At 42.7% G+C, this 21,809-nt stretch overlaps 1 non-coding gene across 1 annotated transcript; it reads right to left on the bottom strand.

The window, feature by feature from the left end:
• Window positions 1–15,060: 15,060 nt before the first annotated feature.
• Trnac-aca (transfer RNA cysteine (anticodon ACA)) lies at window positions 15,061–15,133 on the bottom strand. Its single transcript has one exon. It is a non-coding gene; the product is annotated as a tRNA-Cys (tRNA).
• Window positions 15,134–21,809: the final 6,676 nt, after the last annotated feature.

The following is a 21,809-nucleotide window of genomic DNA, read 5'->3' on the forward strand; positions in this document are numbered from 1 at the left end:
AGCTAGGACGGTTGGCAATTTTAAGGATCTCCGTGACCAAGTCGAGCTGTGGTCTGTGTTCATTTCTCCAGTAACTGTTAATGTTCATGTTTCCTGTAACACCGTTTTTCAGATAGTGGGAGGCGTCACTACTAAATTTTTCAATTTTATCGCAAAGACATGACGAGCCACATGAGACTCTGCAACGGATCATAATATACGTAAAAACAAAACTTGTACCATTTAATGAGTTCTTGGACAATGATAAAAAATTGCCGTTGCAGACTGGTTCCAGTTATTGAATTCAATGTATATTCAATACGTGATTTGCACGATATCGATCGTAACTGTGTTGAACAAATCAATTGATTATGTCTGCATGATCTGTTTGTGTATAAGGCTGCGAGCTGGCCTTTTACGGATTACAAAATAGCACATTTCTTAAATTAGAAAAAAAGATAAACATATTACTACTTGGCCCTACTCGTATTGTTATTGAAACATGTTCAAACTGGAATAGCAAAGTAAATATATTTATCTTCCGTACTACAAATGCTATAATTTTTTACTAAAATTGCGTTTTTGTCCAGAAGAACGATTTAGATTTAGATTTAAAATTTTCTTTGTTACTTTGTCAACCATTTCACGTTATTACGCATGTTACTATTATTGCTACTCCAAGTCTTGTTCTCAGCGCAAACGATTTCATTTACACTCGTACCGACCAGCGCATAGCATTGGCTGGAACTTAGTAAGAAGTTAATTAAGGCACCAATCTATTGACACACTTGTATATACTGTAATTAGGCAGTTATTTTGAATCATAGGACGTAGTTTTTAAAACCTTTAAATGGGAAGCACTGTTCCGGTACATTATACCGCAAGAAGAGAAAATTACGTACACATTTCGTGAATAGTCGGGGCAATGTTAGAAGACGTTTGCAGAAAATGCTACTATATCAACTGTTGACAACAGACGCCCAAACACTGAAGGCCAAAGAAAGAACAGTTTAGTAGTAAGAGACAGAAAAAGCGTAAAATGTCGACATGAGAAAAACGCTGAACATATTCTATCTGTAGGAAGTAATAAAATTGACGTATATTTAAAAGTGTATGTTTTCACTGAAAATGAATGCACAGGAGCTAAGAAGCGCGAAGAAACTTACGTAATGCCAACACAGACAACTTTGTCAATATGTTTCTTTCTTTCAAATCCTGTGTTCACCGATACGCACGAATATGCTTCATACCTAGCATAAAATATATTTGTACACTCCTCTGCAGAGTGAACTTGATAAAAACATTTATAAGTTAAAAATGGAAAAAATGTTGAAAAGTTTACCTCATAAAACTGAAAACTTTGCCAACTGTGTTAAAGCAAGTGGAAATCAACGAAACATACAAGTTTTTTTTGAAACGATGAAGTTTATTTATTAAAAGATATGGGCAAAGCAATATTCAGAATATTAAAAAATCAGTTTTAAATTTGTAGGTTTCAGATCTCGGTGAAGATTCTGATGTTTTCATCAGGAAACGAAATTTTTCCCCAAATTTCATTTTAGTGTCTTGCACAGTGTGTCTGTTTTTTGTCAGGCTTGTTTGAGAAGTAAAAGCGTTGCTATGTCAGTTGTTCACAGGTATGAAAACTTGGTCTCATTATCCCCATGGAACGAAAAGAACTTGTTTAAGGCTTTTTCTCCCTCCTTAATGCTCAATGCAGTCTGGCGTCCTGATGTTTTTGGATGGATGGATGGCTGGAGCACTTCACTTAATATTCAATGGTTGTAAGCAGAATGTGATAGCAGTCAGCTTCTTCCACACTGCTCATTTCCTTAATAAACTCTGCAGTGTAATTTCATCATTGTGATGATACCTGCAATCTCCCAGCTCAGGGGTAACGCGTCTATATATTTAAAAAGCAGGTAAAACGAAAAAAAATTATCCGAAACATAGGCATCCCAAGTGTGGGCAAGAGGAGGCACTTCCTCCTGCTAAAATCTGAAAGTATAGACTTATCTAACGTTGTCGAGCGCCAGGGAAATATTGAGAATTTAGCAATCACTCTTCTTTTTAATTTACAACAACTCAGCATCGTTCTGCAGTCAAGATAAACAGCAAAACTGTGCCTAAATACAGCCTCCAATCTTTTCGCTGTCGCTTTTTGAGGAATCATTTTTACTAAGATCTAGCCTGTCAGATATAATAGAGAATGAGACTCTGCACACACGTCCATCGTCCAGCAGAAGAGCAAAATGTGTTGGACCAATAACTATTCTCTTCACTGATATTTTCAAATTAGCCAACGCAGCCGGTGTCACGACTCCGAATCGATTAAGTTTTTCTGAAACTTCTTTTAACCTATCATTCAGCTGATCTTCAGTTCCTGGAAGTGGATGAACAACAAAATGCAATGACGACATTTCTTCTATTTCTTCCTGCGCCAAATGTTTTCTTTCAAATCAGATTTGTAACACACATAATTTCACACAATCCCATCAACAATCACTACATACAGCCATCTTCCACGACAGCGATCAAACTACGAGTAGATTGTGCTGCACTCTGTGTTTTCCGACCAATATATTGAATAGCAGAACAGGACGGCTCAAACACCTCTAAGTCATCCAGCCCCAATTCCTACAAGGAAGACCCTCCACTTTGCTGCACAACAGAATCACGACCCGTCATGGTCTGCTGATTGTACATTCAGTTTTATACGACCGAGCTACTGCAGTTGGCTTTGAACAACTCTGTAGTTGTCTACATCCGAAGATGATCTGAGAGCCTAAATGCACCTAGTCTTAAAAAGAAAATACACTTCTTTCGTTAAAAGAAAGAGAGAACAGTGAAATTTTGAAATCGAAAATATGTCCTCTTCTGGAACTGGGAGCTACGCACACACAGCGTAGTAGAACACAACGCAACGTGCAGTCATAGAGCTTTGAATTCCACAATACATCTGTGCTGGCATGGCTGCACAGGAATGTGACGAACTGGAGAGATGAGGGGTGCCTTGGTTCAGTCTAAGGCAATGGGACTGGCACATTTTTAGGTGGTTTCGGAAAATTTTGCGCTTCCATCTTGTCGTATCTGGCTCTGGTTTACAGCTTATGTAGCTTTGAAAACACATTTTGTTTACTGTAATCATACCAGCCAACATAAAAAGTAGAAAGCGTGATAGTAATGCAATAGACCAATTAGAATGGTCAGATGTAAAGTTTCCAGACGAACAAGATGTTCACGTCAAAGCTCAACAAACTTTTTTTATTTATTAATTTATGTATTGCTTGTTCCCTGTTTTTACACTTCGAGGTGTATTGACGTGGCCATTTTTGTTTTTTGTTTTTTTCTGCAGAGACCCAAAAAATGTTTTTAAATAGCCAGATTTTTTTCTTTCAAATTAAATATTTTTAATTTTTAGTTTCAACCTAACAGTATTGGAATATGAATAACTTTTTGGTGAAGGTTTTGGAGCATTATTCCGTAATTATGTAATTATTCTCAATTTAACCACATGGGGATGTAACTTTAGGTCATTGATTTGGAAAGGTAGTATCCGTATTCATATTGAAGTGTTCTTCTTGTACACTTTTGAAATCTGCTTAACGTTTAGATATGAAAGTAATGTACCTCAATCGTTAGAGATATAGTAAGTTTTTTGAGCTTTTTGTGAATTTTAGTTCGCAGAGCTTGACGCGTTTTTCGGACCAACTATAGCAGCTATATTAAGAATGGCAGTTTTAGAGTCTTGCCCGCTCTTGGATACATTTTTGTAAACTCCCATCATCTACAGAAAAAACAGTTACGAAATTATAGGCCGTCAGGTTCTTCCGTTTCCTGGTGCAAAATATTATTAAACCCAAATGGAAAAAAAATGCTCTGAACACTATGCGACTTAACTTCTGAGGTCATCAGTCCCCTAGAACTTAGAACTACTTAAACCTAACTAACCTAAGGACAACACACACATCCATGCCCGAGGCAGGATTCGAACCTGGGACCGTAACAGTCGCGCGGTTCCGGACTGAGCGCCTAGAACCGCACGGCCACTCCAGCCGGCCCCAAATGGAATGTGATATTTACAAGTAAAAGTAATTAAAAGATACAGTTACACAGTGCACGAACCAAAACAACTAGTTCATACTCACAAAATGTATGAGGATGGTGAGACATTTTCGTAGAAAAAAAAAAAAAAAACTGCGCTGAAGACCTGTGAACTTCTGGGAATCATGTAAACGCTCAAAATGGTTGTTGTTAAATTTCTTCTGCGAGCAAAGCAGACAGTAGCGCCTCTATGAATTAGTTAAGAAACTTAGCACATCGCCAAATATAATCTTTCCAAAAACCGTCAAAATTACCCCACGTAGCAAAGTGGTCCTCCGTGAGGCTGTTTATAAACTCTCCTAATAAAATGATGACTAAAGACGAAAATTTATGAAGATTTGATAGTTTTAGTGTGTGTTTTATTTCATCATAGCGATGGAAAAACTTTGTGAATAGAATTTTGGGACTGGAGAAAAGTTTCTTCTGGCCCTTTACGACAACAGTTTCAAAACTGCTTCATTTCAATTAGAAATTTGCAACACTAATGGCTTGGAGCAGAAATTTAGATATTACTCAAGAGGAGCAGAGTTTTAATGCCTGTAAAATTATCCAGAGATAGGTTTTCTATAATCTCCATAAATTATCTAAGATAAAAGAGAAGTAGGTTCTTTCCAGGAGACCTTACTACTCTAGCTCAAAGTAGTGCCTCATCTCTAATGAACCCGCAACAATTCGTGTGAAGTATGATCCAACGACACAAGACGGTTGCTGAAAATATTCAAATGTGTTTTTGTGGCATGTTGCGGTACAAAAAAACGTGTCACTTTAGGAAGCGTAGAGAAGGTCACTGTTACCTAAGCGTTAACTAAATAGTCCAGAATTAATCAAACCTCATTTCACTTCACATTCGATGACGTCGTTTCAACTGTGATGCTTCTTCAGACAGAAGATAATTTACAAAAATCAAGCTTTTATAAGCCTAGCCCGCAACTGTAGATCTGAATACCATATGCAAAAATTAAACATCGTAACGTGTCATCGTTCCTTTGTAAATTATTGTAATGCATTCTGAAAATAAATATCTATATGTGGGTGGTACATTATGATCACTGACATCGGACACTCTGTCACCTCTGTTCGATATAAAACGAAACGAATAAATTCGATGAAACTTTGATGAAAATAATTTTAGAACACGTTACGAAAAAATCATTTACTAAGTACTATGTTCAGCCTTGTACAGATTGTAGAACTATATATACAGGATGAATCTCTCAAAATCTATGTAGCGATTTCAGTAAGTTGTGATTGTTCAGCTGCAGGGAGAATTTTCAATTCTAAATGCAGAATGAATATTGAGGAAAGGAACTCAACAGCGAACGGTTACGGTATTTTATGTCTGTACTGAATCAGTACAAAACTATAGCGCAAAGCGCGTTCTGGTGATGAGAACTATGTGATGCCGACCGGCCGCCGTGTCATTCTCTAGCAATGGCGTCGTTTGGAATTGCGTGGGGTCAGCACACCGCTCTCCCGGGCGTTGTCAGCTTTCCAGACCATGGAACCGCTACTTTTCGGTCAAGTAGCTCCTCAGTTGGCATCAGGAGGCCAGGTGCACCTGGCTGCCGTCCTCCTAACAAGGAAAAAATCCCCGGCGGCTTCGGCAATGAATCCGGGTCCTCCACATGAGAGTCAGACATGCTGATCGCTCCACTAAGTAGCCGGACAAACGTAAGATAGTGAAACAAGTAGTATTTTAAACCTGCTTGTATTTGAAGAGAGCTTCGGGTTGGGCGTACTACATATCTTCCCTTCAGTTCGACACGCCTGTTGGTGTGTTTTTGTGATCCTCAAGGAAACATTGTAGTGGTAGACGGTACTAGAAACTTACAGCAGACAGTGATGGCATTTCTGGGAAGGCTTGCAGGAGATTTCTTCTACGTTTGCACAACCGCGATGGCTATGTTCAAAAGTATATACTACTGCTACAGCATAGTAACACGCTAAAACAAGATATGAAGTAAAATGAAGCCTCCTCGTTACAGTACTTTTCGCGTAACCTTCATAAAGAGAAAAGGATTTTTCAGAGATCGTGTAGTGCTGATAAAAAACTATTATTTACACTGTAGCCTGTGTGCATTGTTAGGGAAAAATGAGAGTTTCTGCAGTAAAACATTCACCGTTTCTAGTACAACTATACTTAATATCGAGTCTATGGAGTAAGCAAACTGTGTTTTTATAGTCACTACATAGGTATGCTATTTCTTCTGTTTGTACAGGTTAAAAGGAGGTAGGACCTACAAAATTTTATGAAGAAACATCAGAATTTATGTACTTGCCCCCCTGGGTAATAGATGTGAGAGTTTTCACCATAACGTCCGTATCCTGACTAGGTAGATGATACAGAGTAAATCTGTTGTGTAGCTCACTATACAGCAGCAAGTGTCAATTTGGTTCCGTGTATCCGTACCACATGGACATCTAGGAACTTTAGAAACGGCGAAATATTCCCTACCAGCTCCAACTTACAAAAAGTGTACAATCTGATGTATATCTAGGATACCAGTTTTAAGATTATGCTGACAGATGGTTATTTCTGAATATTTCTGCGTGGGTCCATCAATACGTGATAGTAGAGTGGGAAACTAGTTTCAAAAACCGTATGTCTCTAGTTTACGAATAGTGAGATATTCATAACAAGTAGTCTAGATGTTTCTTTCGGTCACTTCTACTATTTAAGTAATGTGGGAATAGCTACAAAGTAAGTGGCAAGTGACGGCACAATTTGAGATACGCTGTCAGTTTACGTGAATAACTAGTAATTATTATTGTTGAACTCTTCTTTAGCGCACCTATGCTGCCTCACTTTTTTAAAATTTTATACAGGGTGGTCATTGATCGTTACCGGGCCAAATATCTCACGAAATATGCTTCAAACGAAAAAAAAACTACAAAGTACGAAACTTGTCTAGTTTGAAGGGGGAAACCAGATGGCGCTATGGTTGGCACGCTAGATGGCGCTGTCATAGGTCAAACGGATATCAACTGCGCCATCTGGTTTCCCCCTTCAAGTTAGACCAGTTTCGTTTCTTATAGTTTTTTCGTTTGATGCTTATTTCGTGAGGTGTTTGGGCCGATCACTATCAATGGACCACCCTGTATATGTTTGTAACATTTCTACAACTTGATAATTTATGGAATTATATTAGGACTATCGTACTATATTTTCGAAAATTCTACGTAAGGATACAGGATTTGTGAGTCATGCACCTGCAACTAGCAGGTTGTTTTATCATCATCAGCAGCAACAGCGTCATTGTTATTATTACAGATACGGTACGAAGGTTAGCTGACTTTACCATAAATTGCCAGCATATTTTTGAAAAATATTTATTTATATTTGCACACACAGGTCCACCAAGTTGTGAGAGTGGATATTTGCACAAGACCTCGTCCTGTTCGAAGTCACTGTTACGATTGTTTCACAGTAGCAGTGACGCGATGTTAACAATTTGCACTCACCGTCCTTGGGACATGAGATAATCACGGCCTTCTGCAGATTATATTCGATTAAATACTGCGGTAAACACTAAATACAGATGTGTGTTTAAAGGGTACATAACACATTCGATAACTGCTAACCTTGTCAAAACTCTAGGCAGTAACGTAATACTATGCTGCACGCCAGGCTATTTTATCGAAAAACTGATCTCCTCTTTGTTACAGTAGTTCTGATAATGCTGGGAAGTTGTCTGTCTTTGCAATTTGGAAATACGAAATTTAAAAAAATTCTTCTTTAATTTATAATGGTATATTTATACATTAGTAATTATCATATATTCCCAACCCTCATGCATGCGTTACCACAGTACCTGAACAATATTTCAGTCTGATGAGAAGGTACGTAAAATATGTCAACCAGTTAGATAAATAATTACGTAATTAACGTTAATTTATGGAAGAGATGCCTATAGATTTAAATAATCAAGTGGATACCGTTTACGTTGATTTCAAAACCGCAAATTGGACAGTTTGTTAAATAAAATGGCTAAAATTGTTCCACAGATATGAAGTCTATTACTTTTAAGCAAAATAGTAGTAGCTACTAAAAGACAACAAGATAGCTGTAAGGACCAAGTCGTGTTTACAGGGAACTTAAAGGACATATCCAGGAAACCAGAGGAAGGTGCATCGAGATTCCAACGAAGCCGAACTCTTGCTACAAAACAAAAGCTGTACGAAAGCCGACGAAGCGTATAGATAGCCGTATGAAATGATCTTAATGAATTAGAAAATATAATATTATCCAATCAGTTGTAAAAAATCCTAGCAGTATTAATTCTCCTGAAAATCTGGTAACTGTACAAAGTTGTCTGTCAAATATTTTCGATCATAGCGGCACAGATGAACGCCTAAGTGTTAAATTCTTCTGTCGAACACATTGCCTATGTACACAGGCGAGAGTGACCGCCGTAGAAACAAGAGCGCGTGGCATTAAAAATAAATCACTCTGGGGGGGGGGGGGGGGAGGGGGAAGGACCACAGATTTTGGAGAGCTAACCGTCAGATTTTATATTGAATGTGGTGATGAAATGGCACCTCCTCTAGCGTCAGTCTGCTCTATTCCGCTGTAACAACGGTGATTTGAAAAAGGCGCGGGTCATTTCAACGTATAAAAAGCGGTGCAAGATTGACAGTCAGAACGATAGACTCATAGTTGCAATTCACGTCAATTTCTTCTAGAATTAAGGAATATATACTGTGGTCGCGTACGATTTTTCTCGAGACTGAAGAACTCCCCCGCAGTTGTGCACGAATAAGAAGGATTCCCGCAAGCAACGATCGTGTGAAACTCGGTTTACTTTGTTCGTTCATGAGACGCGAAAGCAGAAGACTGCTGTGTTTCTTGACTTCCGGAAAAGAAACCGGTACAGTTCTACTTCATTTCCAAGTAAACAAAATCACATAGCATATGCGAATAGATATGAGATTGGATTGAAGACTTCCTAGGACATAGAACCCAGAATTGGACTGAAAACTTCCTAGGACACAGAAGCCAGAATGTCATTCTTTGTGGGAAGGCATCGTGAGAAACAAAGCTAGCGGAAGGAGAACCACGATGCAGCGTGATGGCGCCGCCCCTGCACACGACATGCACCGTCAGACAAAACAAAGTGAAGCACCCAGAAGGAGAGGAATACACAAAACGAAGCTTGACGCGTTGAGAGGATACGTAATGTTATTTCAGTGATTACAATAGTGAGTTAAATCTGCGAGGAACTTTTGATGGTATGTGCCTACTTATTACTACGGCGTTGCACCCTATCTGGCCTAGATGCATGTACTAACTATGCTGGAATGGCTGTCACAAAGCCGCTGTATCCCCTCCTGAGGCCAGGCTGCTGCAACTGCTACTTGGTATCTTGGATGGACTTGACCTCCTAGCTGATCCCACACGTCTTCTATTGGAGACAGATATGGGGATCTTACTGGCCATGGGAGCATCTCGATATCACGCAGATAGTCCGTAGATACTTGTGTAGTGGGTGGATCAGCGTTATCCTGTTGGAAAATGACATCACAATACTGTCGCTCGAAAGGTAACACACGAGGATGTCAGTGTGTAAGATATTCCTTATCGCAGGTAAGAGCGCATTTTACTTTATTTCAGTTTTGCTATTTTACATACGAGAAGTGAATGTATCAGCGCTGCAGTACGTATGGAGTAAGGAGTGAGCTGTAGGTTCCCACACTGGCTAGCAGAGGCGGTTGGCCATCTGGCGCTTTCAGAGCCAGTGAGACGAGGTGCCGATGCAGAAATCACTCGAGGCGTTAGCAAAGAGATACGTAGGGAAAGTACGTTTACCGTGGCGCGAATCAAGTAATTGTTATTAATAAATACTTTCTAACAAAAGTTGCCTTTAACCATTCAAACATTGGGAGGAGCCTACGGGTCGTAAATAGTGTCTTTTAGTGATTTTACAATGCCAGGTAACGTTGATAGCAATAAATAAACGAATAACTTTGGCATAACCGCAGACGTCCGATCTTACATGAATTTTATCGATTGTATGCTCAAGTTACAGACCGTGCTCCACAGTGTGAAGTTGCCGATAGGATGCCTTTCGATCTAGTTATGTGGTAAACCATGTTCACGTACCGTTAGTAGTTAGCTGATAATCAGTGAGAACGAGTTTATTTTATGGTGTTTCTTAAATAAACGCATCCCGTATAAAAATTATTTGTACAAAAAACTTTTCCCCCTTCATTGTGTAAAACATAGACAGTAGAAAAAAAATCGCAAATTGGCATTTTTAAGAAGAGAAACAGCACCAAAAATGCAACAGGAGCGTAATACGCAGAACCTCGTTGTCGCAACCTGTAAGTACAGTTCAAAATATTACTACATAATAGCGAAGACAAACCACCAGAACTGTTTATAACCTAAACCAAAATGTAAACTAAATAGCAAAAATACGTACGTATTCCAGGCCACTGAAGATATCTTGCAGAAAATAAAGGCAAAACGCGTATGGCACGAAAATTGTTTCATCCAGTTGTAGTCAGACGGTCCATAAAGTAAAAATTATCAGCATACCGTAATATTACACGCAACTTAGGAAGACAGGACTACAAAAATTGGTAGACTATAATATTGTGCCTTCAGAATCCGACGGCGCTGCGAAGGCTCTGCAAGTGGACATAAAACTACGAGAGCATCTCCACATAACAGATAGGAAGAATTGCCACGCGGCGGCTTACTGAGTCACTTCACGAACGGATTGGCTTAATTATCGCAAAACTCGGATGGGAAAGAGGGGCCAGTTGTACTGTACACCTCTTACACCGCCATCTGTGGACTCGCCGGCTAAACTGAGACATATCTGAAGATTTAGTATAACTGAGGGCTTCTGGAAAGTGAAGTAATATTGTGCCGTCAGAGTTCCTTTAATCATTGCCAGACTTCATATGAAGCCACGCCCCATGGCTCCCCATGCCAAGTCGCTAGGAGTAACCACCACTGCACCTGTCTAAAAAACTTGAAGAATAGGAACTCTCACCGGGTCGCCGCCATAAAATTCGATGATGATCATCTGGGGTGGTGCAGAACAGTGATTCATCGCTGAATCCATTGCGACGCCAGTCATCAGTAGCCCATTTTCCCGATCACAGCTCAACTTCAATCGCAGCCGCTTTTGTTGTGCTGTTAACAGCAGCTTAGGCACAGGACGGTAATTCGCTGGCCCGGCTGCTGGTAGTCTCCAACAATGGTGCCGGATGACGCTGAGAGTCCGTAACTTCTTCTCGGTCGGCAGGCGCAGACGTGAAAGGGTTACGATGCTATTGGTCCTCCCTTGTAGTGCTCAGACGCAGTCGACCGGAACCTGGAGAACGGGTACACTTGCCATCAAATTTCCGTACTGCCCAACATTGGACCACTGCCACAGTCGAATGCCCCACAAATGTGGATGTTGCACGATTCGACCAGCCAGCCAACTGGAGAGCCACACTGACGCTTCTCTCAGGCTCTGTCAGGAGCTGATAGCGCTCCCTCACACGAGTCAGCGGCACCGTGTCCTTTACGAAGATCGCGTTACAGCTGATGCTGTTCACGTCCATTTTATACTCCACTAGTCCTGGATACAACACTGTACACGAACAATGCTAAATCAGTCTGTTGGAATTTCTACCTCTCAAAGACAATTGCAACTCTAAACATTTACATATCCGCCGACGGTTTTTACACATACGACTTACATTGACATCAGGCATTTCTTGTGGGTGCAGGCCTATGGCGCACTTTGCAGACGGCGCATATGTATAAGTGAAGTCATCAGAAATGTGTTACATAGTACTGACAGACTTTCAGATGATCCAAGGATTGGCAACTGACTCTAAATATTGTCAGACGTAATATAATGGGTTTAATTAGATAAAGGGATTCGATACCGTTTGACTATGTGCCACTGGAATCAGTCAGAGTGTTCAAGTATCTGCGAACTTCTAGCCGCATCATTTTAAGGGAGAACAAATATAAATTTAACCGTGGGGAAGAGAGATGCTAGCCTCAGTTTTATTGGAAGAATCTTGAGAAAACGTAACTCTTGCACGAGAGAATTTTTTGTACGAGACTCTTGAGTCTGGGACCCTGACCAAAGAAGCAGAAAAAGATTATTTAAAAATGTACGATTTTTCACTGTTTTGTTAAGTCAGAGTGGGGGTATCGTGGAAACGTTACAAGAGAGGCAATGTGAATCTCACGGACTTCCGAGATCCGACGTTCCTAAATGAATCATGAAACATACGACCACGACGCCAAAATTACAGAAATTTTGATTCATACGGCCATACAATAGCCTTTCTTCGGCGTATCATCTGTGGATGGGAAAGAATGGGAAAGGGGAGACAAGATAGGAGCACTATGAATACTCAATCAGGACTGAGTTGAGGCAATAAATTTTACTGTATCTAACTCTGCTTTAAAATCATCTATGGATTTGGGGACTGGGGTAAGATAGTGTAACATTGAGTGGAAAGCTGCATGTTTGTGAGCTAAGGGGTGTGTAAATTGGAAATTTGTGGTAAGTTCCTATGAGACCAAACTGCTGAGGTCATCGTTCCCTAGGCTTACCCACTATTTAGTCTTAAATTAACTTACGCTAAGGTCAACACACAAACAAATGCCCGGGGGAGGTCTCGAACCTCCGATGAGGAGAGCCGCACGAACTGTGGCAAGGCACCTCAGACCGCGCGGCCTATGACTGTGTCTGTAGGTGTAGTTTTGCTATAAATTTTGAAACAATGTGTCTGCGTACTGATGTCAATGGTGAGACCTAGGATTCTGCTATCACAGTAGCTCAGAGCTATAGAGCATTGTACGATTTACACCTACAAGATGTAAAAACAACTGCTACGTTAATAAGAATTCCGCTTACAGCTGCCAAAACTTTTGTTTCATTGATACACAACCGGTTTCGCGGCCTAAAGCCGCATCATCAGGAGCAACAATGTTAAAAGGTCAGCCGCGCAGAGTGGCCGCGCGGTTAGAGGCGCCATGTCACTGACTGCGCAGCCCCTCCCGCCGGAGGTTCGAGTCCTCCCTCGGGCCTGTGTGTGTGTGTGTTGTTCTTAGCATAAGTTAGTTTCAGTAGTGTGTAAGTCTAGGGACCGATGACCTCAGCAGTGTGCTCCCTTAGAAATTCACAGCCAAGGTATATTATTTAATGAATATTGTCTACATTGGCGAATAAGGAGTGACAAAGACGTGATCCAATGATTTCGTAGAAATTTCAGGTAGGTCTATCACGTACTTATAGACCCTCGTTTTAGAATCTGCCTGCGTCGGTGTAGCGGCAAGGCAACCAACTGTTGAGAAGGGTGTAAGCGACCCGCGAGGTGGTCTTAGCCGCTCGTGCGGCCCGCTTCTACTCCGCCCAGCAGTGGGCAGGCAGATTTTAAACCAAGTGTCTATAACTACGTGATCCACCCACCTGCAGTTATCTGATCCTTTATCATCCTTTGTTCGCCAATGTAGTATAGGCAATATTCACTGAATAATATTTCTGGACTATGTGCGTTGGGAACACCTAACAACTTTCAACAATGTCACACCTGACGATGTGGTTTTAGGCCGGGAAATCTTTTGTGCTTGAGTAAAACAACAATTTTACCACGTATCAGTAATTCGTCTTAACATCGTGCCTTTCGACAGCTAGGCGTGCTCAGAATATAAAATAATTTGCGAGTAGCTATTATTTTGACTTAGCTTGTGTTAAACCTCCATTTAATTATTCCGTTGTGATATGAGGAAGTTCCTTGTCACTGCGAATTCTGAAAGTAGTTCTGTCAGATTGCGTTTGTACACTTATGGGTCAGATATCATATGAAGGGGAATGTTTCAGGCACTGGAAACCGGATCGTAGTGTCTTTCGAACACAAATGTTAAAGTATAAAGTGGTGGCAGGATTTCAACATTTTTGTGAGGGGCGCCTTGCGCTACAACAATCCTGCCAATTCCTAGTCTTCGGGAAGTCAGTCCGCAGCGGCGGTCGCTACGAGGCGGTGTATTGGAGCAGATGGCTACACGACTGTGGGGCCGTTTGGTGACAACAGCGGAGTAACTGGAGCGGGCGGTATTTACGGGGTGGGGCGTTATCAGGTGACAACGCCGGCGGCAGCAGCAGCGGCTCCCCAGCTATAAGCGCCTTACCAGCGTCCGCCGCCCAGCACCTGCAGCCGCAGATAATCTCCGGATGCCCGCCGACTAGCAAGCGCGGCCCGGCGTCGTGGGAAACAGCCGGCGTGCGGGCAGCGGCCACTCTTACGCTCGTGTCGAGGAGTCCCAGTCTCATACCGCCCGCTCTCGTTCTCGTAAAAGTGATGGCTGTCAGTCCTTTAATCTCTGAGCAGAAACTGAATAGTTACGTCAGCATCAAGTACACGGCGTTTGCCTGTTCCGTTACAACTGTGGCTATGAAAAATAAGAGGCATGGATTATGTTTACAAAATCACTGTACGTATTCAATAGTCTGCCCTCTAAATCGATACACAGGTGAAAATCGTTTTAAAAGTGTAGTCGTTTTTAGGGGATTTCAGTTTTTTCGGATGTCCTTAAATGCGCCACGGAGATGTCCTCACAGTGCCAACACTTTGGGACTGGGCTAGAACCAAATCTGGCGAATACGGTGCGTAATCCAGGACGGTTTGCTGGCCAAAAACTCGCACACAATCTTCGCTTTGTGAGGTATGGTGTTGTCGTGGAGGAGCAGCCAGGAACCTGCCTCTCGGTATTCGTATCCAGTCTGACAAACTTTCTTGCACAAACGATGCAGGACTAAAATTTAAAAAAAATAAAAAATAAGTAAAAAAATTATGTTGCCTCACTGCTCCACCGACCACCGACGTTTTCTAACAAGTATCAGCCAGGACGGCTGCTGCAGCACTTCTACACAGCGTTTTTTGAAACAAGACACAAACGAATTTATGACATTAGCTGCCACTGGCCATGATTGTAAGCAATGGGGAAAGTTAAAAGTTTGTGCCGGACTGGGATTCGAATCCTGGTCTCCTGCTTTGTAGGCAGATGCGCTGACCGCTGCGCCATCCGGACGGAATTGCTCGGACTACCCTAGCACTCCTCCATTCACACTCAAATTCACAACTTAAGCGGACACTGATGTATCTTGCCTGTCTAGGCTTTTGGAAGTGTCTACAAGATCTCGATCAGGACTTCAACGCAGTTCCCTGGTTCCCAGGATCAGTGGATCATGGGACTAATAAGTAGATGCGACGACCATCGTGTTAGGCGTGTGAACGGTGGGGGAGCTTTTGGGCTTCAGATCCCCGTGGAGAGTTTCAATTTACGTAGCAGCTGCGTTTTCTACAGTCGACGATTACTCGGCGTACCGGCCTGATAAAATAATCATGACAGAGTAATTCTAGATCTGCTTCCGATCAATCAGTAGCAGTTCCACCACAGTGATCGAGCCTCAGCTTGCGATTAGGAATGGGTGACAGTTGCTTGAGCACAATAAACTTCCCGTCACAGGGACACAACCCGGTTGCTCGGCTGATTTACTGGCCGCAGTTCGCTTCCTGGAATTTCGACTTTTTGAATGCCGAGCCTTGTTCGGGCCATTAAATGTATCGGAACGGATGTACAGAGAGGGTAAACCTGTCGAAAGGGTGTACGGCAATAGTAAAGGCGAGGGGAGGCTGTGGCGGCCCAAGAAAGAATGAAAGGGAGGCTACAGACGTAGCCTGCTTCTAAAATAACAAAAGAAGAGAAGAACGAGCCGCGAAGTGAAGAAAGGCTGATCCGCACAGTAACAAGAAGCCGGAGGCCACTCTGTGTTCTCTGGGCCTTGCTGTTCCAGGCGGGGCGGGTTTAGAGTTACAAGTAGGCGCATCCCGAGGCTGGCAGCAGGGGCGCGTCGAGTGCCCTGAGACAAAACGGCGCCCCCGGCTCGCCCGGTGATTGATGACCTTTTGATTGGTTGCTTATGCCAGCGCCGGCCGGCCCGGTCCCGCTCTCAGAATGCGCCCCGGCCGCGGCTGCTCCATTTGCAGCCCATTGTCTGCCGCGGCTGGGATCCCACCAGCCACCAGCCTGCTCAATTGCGCGCAGACCGCTCCGTTCAGCCTGCTCTCTTTTTTCCTCACCATTCTCCCTCGCGCCAGTCCCCGTACCTCAGCCGTGCCTCTTTTATCCCGATTGTTATTCTTACAGAAGGGTTGTTATGACGCTTTCCAGATCAGCACCGTCGCCAGAACACCGTACTCGTTCAGTCCAGTTTGCGACTCGCATCGGCCCCCCCCCCCCCCCCCGCCCCTCTTCCCCTTCCTACACGCTCCCAAACCCCTCCCCCCGCGTCTCTCTCACACACACACACCCTTCCACCCTACACTAGCCCCTCCTCACCGCGATTTAGATGTTGGCCTACCGCTTGCATACAAAACGCGCCTTCATGGGCGATTTAGTTTAACGACGTGGGCGCCCGCTAGCCGCCACAATGCACGCTCGTTTTCGCCAGCCGCATTTTCTATAGCGACTGCATGCGTGTTTATGTTGTCAGCGCACCGCCTGGTCTATAAAGTTCGCACCCGGCGCTAAAATGTTGTGAGCGCTCGGTGGTTTACGATTCGACACACTATATCGTTTTTTCGGCCTGTCTCTCTGGTTGCGTCATCCCTTTTAGAGACCCTCCAAACAACGAGTAACGCTGTAATGTATTTTAAACTCGTATGTCTCATAAGCTGACCATAACTCTCTGACTCAGCACCACTTCAGTTCTTGTCTGTCAGTTTTGGAATTATTTAGAAGATATCTACTAATTTGCCCCTAGAAAATGACTAACATGTTACAATTAAATTTGAGTCCGTCAACGTAAATGAAAAGCACCGTGGTTAGTCAAACGGATGAAAAACGTATGTCCAGAATTGGTCTCTAGAATCATTATTTTCCGTCGCCTTTGCTTCCTATATTTAAAATAAAAGAAGGCAAAAGAATAGTAATGGCAGCGAAGGGCTACCAGAAAACACCAAGCTGGTAATTACCCCTTGGAAAATATGGAAAACTTTGCCTGCCTAGGAAGTATAATTTCTCGATATTCTAGCCATGTCAAGGTTTACAACACGGTGCAGAACAGCTCACACATACATAAGTTGGTGCATATGGTCTTAGCGTTTTTCCATAAGCGGAACAGATACACATGACAGAGACTTAATTCATCAATAGCCGGCCGCTGTGGCCCAGCGGTTCTAGGCGCTTCAGTCCGGAACCGCGCGACTGCTACGATCGCAGCTTCGAATCCTGACTCGGGCGTGGTTGTTTGTGGTGTCCTTAGATTAGTTAGGTTTAAGTAGTTCTAAGTTCTAAGGGTCTGATGACCTCAGATGTTAAGTCCCACAGCGCTCAGAGCCATTTGAACCATTTTTCTCTTTAGTCATCAGTAATATATTCTCCTTCACTTTTTACAACAGGTGGCAATACTGGGCTAACTTCTCGGTTCCGAGGCTGTAGAAATGACGTGGATTTGAGACGATGAACTTGTCGAGCCATTTTCGGAGAGCATTTTCATCCGGAAGTTGCTTGAGAGAGACCAGAAAATACGAAAATCTGAGAGCGCAGGATGAGAAAAAGGTAGGTGCGGAATGACTTACCAACCAAACTCCTATATCCAGAATGAGATTTTCACTCTGCAGCGGAGTGTGCGCTGATATGAAACTTCCTGGCGGATTAAAACTGTGTGCCCGACCGAGACTCGAACTCGGGACATTTGCCTTTCGCGGGCAAGTGCTCTTCCATCTGAGCTACCGACTCACGCCCGGTACTCACAGCTTTACTTCGGCCAGTATCTCGTCTCCTACCTTCCAAACTTTACAGAAGCTCTCCTGCGAACATGGCTAAGCCATGTCTCCGCAGTATCCTTTCTTTCAGGAGTGCTAGTTCTGCAAGGTTCGCAGGAGAGCTTCTGTAAAGTTTGGAAGGTAGGAGACGAGATAGTGGCCGAAGTAAAGCTGTGAAGACCGGGTGTGAGTCGTGCTTCGGTAGCTCAGATGGGAGAGCACTTGCCCGCGAAAGGCAAATGTCCCGGGTTCGAGTCTCGGTCGGGCACACAGTTTTAATCTGCCAGGAAGTTTCAAACTCCTATATAATGTTTCTTGCCAGCCTTGCAGGGCAAGGAGGGGCGTTATCGTGGAGTGGCAACACTTCACGCAGTCTTCTTGGTCGCTGTTCTTGGACTGCGTCTACAAGACAGCTCATTTGTTGACAGTAAGCGTCAGCAGTGGTGGTCACACCTCGGGGGTGCAATTCGTAGTACACCACACCGTCGCTGTCCCTCCAGTTACATAATATTATCTTTTGTGGACACGCGCAGGTCTTTCTACAGAGAGTTGCTGCCCTTTTTGGACTCAACCAGTCTTTCTTTTACTTATGTCAGCATAAAGGCACCATTCCTCGTCACCGGTAAGTGATGCAGGATAAGAATCGTCTATGTAGTTCATGAGTCAATTGATGGCGAGTAAGTACAGATGCACACTTGACCACCCGCAGATTTTTGTGATTTTGGCTCAGAGAGTGCGGTACCCATAATCCAGATTTTTAAAGCTTCCCCACTGCACGCAAATGGCGCACGATGATGGAAATATCACAGTTCATCACATTTGCCAGTTTCTGAGTACACCGACATGGATCATTGTGGGTTGATGCGTTTAAACGACCTTCACCGAACCCTGAAGGTCATCCTGAACGTGGAGAGCCACTAATGTCAAAACGATCCTCCTCAAAATGAGAAAATCATGTTCTTGCCGTGCTCTGTCCAATGGCATTGTCCTTATCACGGCGCAGATGGTTCTGGCTGTCTCGGCTGCTGTCACTCCTCTACTGAACTCAAACAGAAGAATATGTTCTCCACTTGGCGTTCCGTTTCCTAGAGTCCACAGCTCCACTCACTACCTCCAAATGACAGAACGACAATTTGTAAACTCAAATAGCAACAATAAACTACAGATAAAAAATGACACTCGATAAATAAACTCACAGCAACTGGAATACCAACGTGCAAAGCAAATACGCTACGAAGTTATGCGCCAATCTGATATTTGCATTTTATCTTGTGTCTATGGTACCCCAACAAAATCAGTTATGTACAATAGCTACTTGAAAACAATCATAAAATGTGCTATACAGACATGCAACCTCGCCAAGAGTGTATCATCAGCGCTCCTGGCGTGGGAGATGAAGTTCTTGGCAACGATCAGAAAACTCAACTGGGCAATGTATGTTTAAACTTCCTATCCTTCCTGGAGCTATGGGTGATCAAAGTCGTATATTGAACTGGACAAAAAATTGCCTCAGATTGCAATTAAATGCATTTCATTTTATTATAACATTGTCAACCTCGCTGCTTTTGGCCGTGTCATCAGCTGTAGATATATATACCTCGAATAGACTCACCTACGTCTGCTAAGTCTCGGAGACTTGACCTCTTTGAGAATGTTCACGTTGAAACTATTATTAGTGTCTATGAGGTGGCTGCAGCAACATTACTACCAAATTACGAAGGGTATATGAAACAAGCAAGAAGAGTTGCATGTTCAGTTAACTAGATAAAGCACTCTCTAGTGACCTGGTCGCATCCAGTGAGAGAACAATCAGTTGATGGAGTGACGCTCAATAGAGTTATAAATAAGCTTGTAAACTACTTCGCAATAGGCGTATAACAAATCTTAGGAATGTAAATATAAAGACGCTGAATGAAATGCGTTTGGCTCTCTAAAGGGCAATCCGTGAAGCCTACAACCACTACTGCAGCTTATCAAAGACCTCTCACAAAATACAGAGATGTTTTAATCATCTGTAAAGGCTACCATTAACACTAAAGTTAGTGTCTAGACACTCAAAGATGACACAGGAACTGAAATTGAAGGGAGCAAATCAAAAACAAGTATGCTTAAACCCGTTTTCAAATTATCCCTTACAAAGGAGACCGAAGAATATTGCTTTTGTATTTAATTCTCACTCCAAGGCAAAGATGTTTGATATAGGTCGCGTTAGTGTTAGTGGTGTTGACAAACAGTAGAAATCTCTAAAATTCAACAAGGGCTCAAGGATCTCCAAAGTAGTCTATAGAGTGGCTTACCTAGCCCCTGTTTTAACAATAATTCAGCGTGGAACCCTCGAACAAATGCGCGGTGTTATTGCCAGCCATCTGTTGTAGAATCTTATAACATATTCTGAACTGAAACTAATAACTATTCGCGAACAGAGCGTCTTCCTCCATGCGCTTCCCAGCATATTTTCGTGCGGTTCTGAGAATTTCGTTATCAGTCTTGAAAGCTTCTCAACCATGTCTTTGTTCTTTATAGTGGTGACAACACCACATGCTCCTCAGTCGCTGTCTTTTGCAATCTGCAATCTATAACGAAACTGGATGATTACGCTTTGCTTCATCATTCTATGACACGAGTCCTCACATTCGTTCACCCCGACGTGGTATGAGACATTAGCGAGCAAAACTGCGCGTCATACAAACAGAGGCGCCTGAATGATCACCTATCGAAGGTCTAATAGAGGAACTTTGCCGATGTAGTTCTCTCATTATTTTGCCATTGCAATCTACGTGATGCTGTTGAAACTAACACGGTAAAGACCCTGACAGAGAATCCACTGACAAGTGCTGTTGAGAGCTTTATTTTCTACAAACAGCCATCACACAGAACGTGTGACATCGGTGCCTCGATCAGTTCAGAAGAACATTTGGGCATCTTTATACGTATTGTCAAGGTGTACTATCTCGATGAAGATTACTTGGAACCGCGCGACTGCTACGGTCGCAGGTTCGAATCCTGCCTCGGGCATGGCTGTGTGTGATGTCCTTAGGTTAGTTAGGTTTAAGTAGTTCTAAGTTCTAGGGGACTGATGACCACAGTAGTTAAGTCCCATAGTGCTCAGAGCCATTACTTGGAAAGTGAGTAGAGATGTTTGTTTTATATCATTCGTCGTAATGAATAAACTCACCTTGTGAGTATGGTGCAAGCTACAAAATATACCTTACGTCCACCGACCATTGCGTGGACATCAGAACCACCAATCAACGGGCAGTCTCCGACCTGTTTTCTTTAGGCGAACCAAAGAACAAATGAACTACCTGCAGTACATTAATGTTTTGTCCGAGGGGCCTGGCTAAAGTTGACAGTCTGTGCCCACCGGCGGTAAGTTTTCAGCCAATGCTCACACAGTATTGTTTATTGGCTAAAAGAGTTTCGGCATTTCTGCCATTTTTAATACTCCTACGAAACAAGGAACATATTGCCTCGTAGTCGATGGCTGCGTCAGAAAATAACAATTGTTTCTTGTTTCGTAGAGCTACTGAAAATGACAAAGATATCGATACTCGTTTAGCTAATAAACAATACCGTGTGAGCATCGACTGGAAACATTTTTTATAGGTGTTCCACGACGAATGATCAGTATTCAGTGATACGTCCGGAATGCTTACTTGAAGCAAAAATGCCCTATTCCGAATGGCTTTCGAGGTAGAACGCATTTAATATACTTTGTTATTCATGGAGATGATAGTTACACACAAATGGTTGAATCATGCTTAACAAACAGAGCGCAAAATGTTGTGCTGAATAATTCAAACAATGATGGATGGCAGAAAATTTTATTGACTGGCGGGAATAAAAAACGGATTCCAACAGGGTTCAATTTTGTGTTAACTCGTATTGCCGTGGCAGAAAGACATCCCTAGCAAAGGGGATGAATGAAACAAGGTAGG

Source organism: Schistocerca serialis, chromosome 8, assembly GCF_023864345.2.
Source record: "Schistocerca serialis cubense isolate TAMUIC-IGC-003099 chromosome 8, iqSchSeri2.2, whole genome shotgun sequence".
NCBI classification, from domain to species: Eukaryota; Metazoa; Arthropoda; class Insecta; order Orthoptera; family Acrididae; genus Schistocerca; species Schistocerca serialis.